Source organism: Solea senegalensis, linkage group LG9 (genome assembly GCF_019176455.1).
Source record: "Solea senegalensis isolate Sse05_10M linkage group LG9, IFAPA_SoseM_1, whole genome shotgun sequence".
Classification (NCBI taxonomy): Eukaryota; Metazoa; Chordata; class Actinopteri; order Pleuronectiformes; family Soleidae; genus Solea; species Solea senegalensis.
The window spans coordinates 22,591,708-22,597,707 of NC_058029.1; positions in this window are offsets into that span (position 1 = coordinate 22,591,708).

Sequence of the window (6,000 nt, forward strand, 5' to 3'; positions counted from 1 at the left end):
ATCTCACCTGATCAGAACCATTGATCAATACTCTTGCAGGATTGATCTCCCCCTGCCTGTCACGCTGGGTGACAGTGACGGACAGTAAATGTCACCGAGACGTAAGACATCTGCAAACGAGCGACATCAACAGTCACGCCTGCAGTATTGTTGGACTAAAAATACACAAATCTAAAAACATGGCTGCAAAAATAGCCACCGAGCAGCTTTGAATATGTCTTTTCTAAATTTGATGCAAAGGGAATCCCGTGCCTGTTACAGAGAAACATTTCATGTGGCATATTACAATGTAATTACCCCTGATCTTGCATTTGTGTTGGTGGATTTTTCTCCCTGTTGGAGAATACTGAGCTAGTGGCTTGTATTCAGCGGGGAAAACAGGCAGCCACGACACAGCACTGCTCAGAATCTCCTCTGCACAGGACCTTAATCATCCTGGCTCTATGTGCACGTGCATATAGGGAGATTTGTGTGTGTGTGTGTGTGAGTGGGCCATGCATGTGTGTGCATGCGTGTCTTGCAGTGGGTGTTTTACAGTAGTAAGTGTGTATGTTTGTATGCTTCTGTGTAAAGTGTGTTCTCGCTGCTGTGTGTCTATGTGTGTACAACAGAGAGAGAGAGAGAGAGTGTGTGTGTGTGTGTGTGTGAGAGAGAGAGAGAAAGTGAGAGAGAAAACTCGCTCCTCCAATTCCCCTGTGAAGCCTTCTACACCAATTTCCAGCCATGGGCAATCACTCACTCAGCATACACATCTACATAGAAGCTGATGAGATCCTCCGTGGGCTTTACCATGTGACTGGAGCTCGTCATCTACTATATGTGCCCTCCCCTTTACGCTCTTGTTCCAATACTATAGTCACTGATGGGAGAAGGGGGGCGATACGGATGATCTACATACACTTAGGATACATAGGTAATCTCCGAGGGGCAAATCAGAGATACTCCCCGCTATGTTTCCCTTTGAATTCCAGAAGAATCCGTCATTTTTGCATGCCCATTAATGGTAGGGGTGATATGTCTTCCAGTTTTAGATGTCCTTGCACCTGGATAAGGGTGCTTTAGTATATCGTACTAACCATGTGACTGATATGGATGGATGTGGGATTGTAGACTTGGGTGTATACATTAGAGTTTAAAAGAATGTCCACCCTCAAGCTGTGATGTTAACACGGGCCACTGTGTGCTGAGAGTTCATTAGTGTAATTGCCAGAATATTACCCATTGGCGTGGTCAGAATGTATATTAATGTTAATACCATAAATCTCCATTCCTCTGGAGCACGGCACAGCAGAGCAACTGTGTAACCAACATCATCACATATTAATGGGAAACTTTTTGAGTAGAGGCAACAAAATGATGGCGTCTCCTGTCACTAGTGGAGTCCTTTGTACATTGAAAACCATTTATGTCTACATCTGTTTTGTTGTGCATGTATATGTGCCGTAGCTGCCTTTGTCTCCAGGGAGAAATACTGTTTTGACGGACTAAGAGAGGGAATTTCCTTTGAGTTGCACAACAGGGCACCCCACCCACCTCCTCTTTCTAACAACTAGCTCTCTCCCTCTCTGTCTCCCCCTCGCTCTCTGTGCTGATGTCAGCACATAGACCACTATGGTTCCAGGACCACAATTGCTATTCAAAGAGTAGCCAGATGTGTAGGTGGAGGGTCAATATGAGTTTGTAAAATTATTCCCCCGTTTGTGTTTACAACAGCCAACGGAATGCATGGATAGATTTTGTGTTGGGCATTGTTGTGACCATAGACAGTATTTCATCCAGCAATTAGCATCTCTGAGTGGACTGTACCATGACTAGGCCAACATGCTCAATACTTGATTGCTTCTTGCAGTTACAAAGGCCGGGCTTTTATGTGCATGAATGCCCCGTGGCTCTTTGTTCAAACACTGTCTGAAACAGCTGTCATCACAAACTTCAGTAGATGTTGGGAAATGTAGACATTCAGTCATATGTATGTATGTATGTACGTGGCCAATAGAAAGTATAACAGCAGACACCTTAAAGACACTTATACTATACATTATACTGTTGCTTTAACATTGAAGTGGGTACAGGAAATGTGTGGCTACAATAGCATATACTTTTTCATTTATTGATCTGACCTTTCTGCTGCGCAGCTGTTTAAATTATTACCTCTGGATTTTCCTTTATAGTCCTCTACATTTACCTTTTTATGTATAGAGCATTTAGATGTTGGACATGTACTGACTTATCTGAAGCTATATAATATATACTTAGACAATCCTTTCAATCCTATGATTGCATGTTTAAAATACATTTTCATTTTCAGTGCCCATTATCAGGTTGGAATGTCAATTATTAAATGAGTTAAACTGATACTTGGTTTGCATGCAATAATACGTATAATGCAGTTAGCAGTTATTATTACATGCAAACCATGTACCCACCCTACCTAACATCATATTAGGTTTTTGAGGAAGTGTTTAAAAGGTTCTCACTGGTTTCCTCTCATGGCTGCTAGTCACTTGTCTCTAACTAGTGGTAAATTAATGCTGAGGAGAAGGTAGACTGCAATGGAGGATTTAGCTCAGTTCTTAACAATACTTAATGTCCAGTGGATATCTCCACTGTCTTACTTTACCACCTCCCCCTTTCCCTTCTGCCGCCGTGGCTGTGATGGAAACACCTCTCCTGAGAGAGTTGTGGAGGCGGAGGGGAATGACTTGGAACGGGGGGACAAAATAGGTTGAGAGGGTCGTTAGATAGTGAGCAAGGGAAAAGGGGTCAGAACAATGTTGCTGACACGGTCAGAACTGTTAGCGCACATGAGAGGTAATTTTAGAACGTGTGTCTGACCTCGCACAGATCATAATGGTTATTTTCAGCTGGGTCTGTGAAATTGAATAAGTGGAAAACATATAAACCCCTTATTTATATTTCATAAAAGCATCAGCATCTCATGCTGGACTCTCACTCTATAATGCAGAGGCAGACTTGTTTTAGGAGCGCTAATCTATGATTAATCTCTGGGTTAATAATCTGTAAGGACACTTTTTCATGTACAATTGTGATACCCACATCACAGCTTTTTATTTTACAGAATGTTATTTCCACAGCTGGAGGTCTCTCAATCAAAATAACAAAATACCTATGTTGATGATGTTGGGATCTGGGAGTTGTCTTGTTTGCATGGGGAGAGCTTCTGTGGTAGAACGCGCAGCATCTTTTAATAAAAATAAAAAAAAACAGGAGACAACACACTGGTGAACGTCCTTACTTATGTGAGAAAGTGGATGATGTCATTAAGCTGTGGCTAATAAAAGAACACGACTCAACAAAATATCTAACATTATTATCGCTGGATTTAGACATTTTAATGCATAAATGTTATGTACACATGATCACTGCAGTGTAGCATACATGATGGTGGTTCATGTTCTTCTTTTACGATGTCCAATCCTGGGATTTTAACCAGTGTCAGACCAATACTGACACTGACTATCGTATCGGCTCGTCCCTATTGGCTTAATACTAGTCAGTGAAGTGGTGGACTGTGTAATGTGTTAGTGGCGTTAGGTAAAGCCATGACAAATGCAGCTGTGCTTGTATTTACATAGTACTCGAGGATTTACATGTTTGCCTACATGCACACATGAGGGTTGGTCATTTACTGAATCCAGCGTTGAGGCGATAAGAGGAGAAGAAGCACGTTTGATCATTAGCGGGGTAGATTTCCCTCTCTGGCTGTGTTTTGTTTACATCCTTACCTTCGTGCTTGCTCAGTTCACACACTCATGTACAGAGCATGCTCTTGCTTGTATACATCCCTTGACTTTTCAGGCAAATTTATGTTTAAGCATACTTGTTTGTGTGTTGGATGGAGAACACAAACAAACACACACACACACATATACAAGTGCACATGGGGGTGGAGGGAGACCTAGGATGGGGAGTGTGTGTGTGTATGGGGGGGGTGGTATTGGTGGTGGTGTTGCAAGGCGGTGACAGAAATTGAGGGGGACGGGGTGGCAGCTGCAGGCTGCTCGGTGCACTGTCAGAGCGGAATGATTAATGAATGGCGGCCCCAGCTGAGCCTAACCTTTGGAGAACCGCACAGGACATCTGCAGAACTGTCAGCGCTCTGACAAGGACAGAGCTGAACAACCAATTATTTCGCCATCACTAAGGTGGGCTGTCAGCTTAATCCTAGCCATTCACTTAGGCAAGGACAGGCAAATTTCTCCTTTACATACACACACACACACACATACACACTGAGCAGACCACGGTCCGTCCTGGACACACACACACACACACACATACACAAGTGAACAAACAGGCGAGCACGGACAAGAACACATGCCCACGTGGACATGTGCTCAAAGGAGCGGACTGCTACCTTCACACAAACACACACACACACACACAGACTCACAATCACACACAGGCATGAGGCCCTGGACAAAATAGAGTTAACCCCTCCACTGCCGCCGGTGGCAACCCCCATACAGGTGACATATATTAAGGAAAGCAGGGCGAGCAGGAGCGGTTTAATGATGACAAAACAGGGCTGCTGGATGCTGCCTGCAACTGTGAGCTGTGAGCTGGACATGGGTGGGGCTGCATGTTGGGGAAGACACTGTCTGGAACCTGTCAGAAGTGAGCGGTGAATAGAGGGGAGGGGCAGATGCTCTGTGGTCTGTTGGCTGTATTTACAGTAGAATTTCACGTGTACGAGTCCCAATCAACAAGCACGTTCCACTTTTGAATTTGGCTGTGATTATAGCACATTAAATATGAGGTGCATGGAGAGGAGGTCAGACACTTAGTGGAGTGTGCAAATTCTTGAACCGCTCAGTGTGGAAATAAAGTATTGATTGACCTCATGAATTGGTATACCACATGGATTTTGCATTTAGGAAGATTAAAAAAGGGTTTTTGAATAAAACATGATGACGATGGTGATGATTATGATACTTAATCATGCCATGTCAATAAAAAAGTGTCCGCAGCCATCATCAAACTCAACCGTCCAGTTTAGGGAAACTTGTAACAGCTCAGAACTTTGAGACTCAGAGGAAACGGGACATTTCTTTTCACGGATTACATCTAATTAGGACTGGGCAACAATTTAGTCACATTATACATATCTCAATAGAATTTTCAACAATAATAATGATAATTTAAATGTCTTGCCCCAGATGTTTCTCTGTTTAACGTGTCGGTTGCTTCAACTTTCACTCACTCAATTTCGAATGATCCACAATCTTCATTTATTATGTAAATCTGATGAGGGTGTGTATGAGAACATCTTGTGTGATGGTCAGAACCCTTTGGCCTGACCTCACTACTCAGAGGAGACTTGGTTTTAGCGTTTTTCTGTGTGGCTTTAGGTACTAGACAGATGTTCACACTGGAATTTTTGCCACTTACCAAAAGGCTCTCCTAATAAATGTGATGCCTGCTTAATGCAACAAAATGTTGGATTTTGACCTTCAAATAATGTCTCGAGGATCAAAAGGATGAATGGCACCCCTGTCAAAGCATGGGTCGCCTGCAAATGTGGCACTATTGAACGTTGCGTTTCAGGTCGCCACCGTGGCACTTAGAAAACTACAAAAATAACTTAAACTAAGATTCAATTCCTTCACAGTAATCTGAATTTGATGAATTGATGAAAGATAAAGCAGCGAACGTATTATAAGATATCGCAAACTCAATTGAGTGTTGATTTTATTAGATGAGCGTTTTGTTGAAATGTGAAATCTGCTTTTTGTGGTGTCCCAGCAACACTGTCTCATGTAACCACACTTCAAAAAAACCTGAACTGTTCCAAAGATGAGATGAGGTGTATATTACAAGGTCAGAGGAGAGGCTGGGGTCTGTCATTTAGCTGTGACGCCCAACGACGTGTGACCCATATACAGTATGTGTCTACTGTGCATGCTCCAGGTAAGACAGTACATCACAATTGCATAGCATGTGGCATCAGGTACGCAAGGGTGGCATGCCAAAGTGACA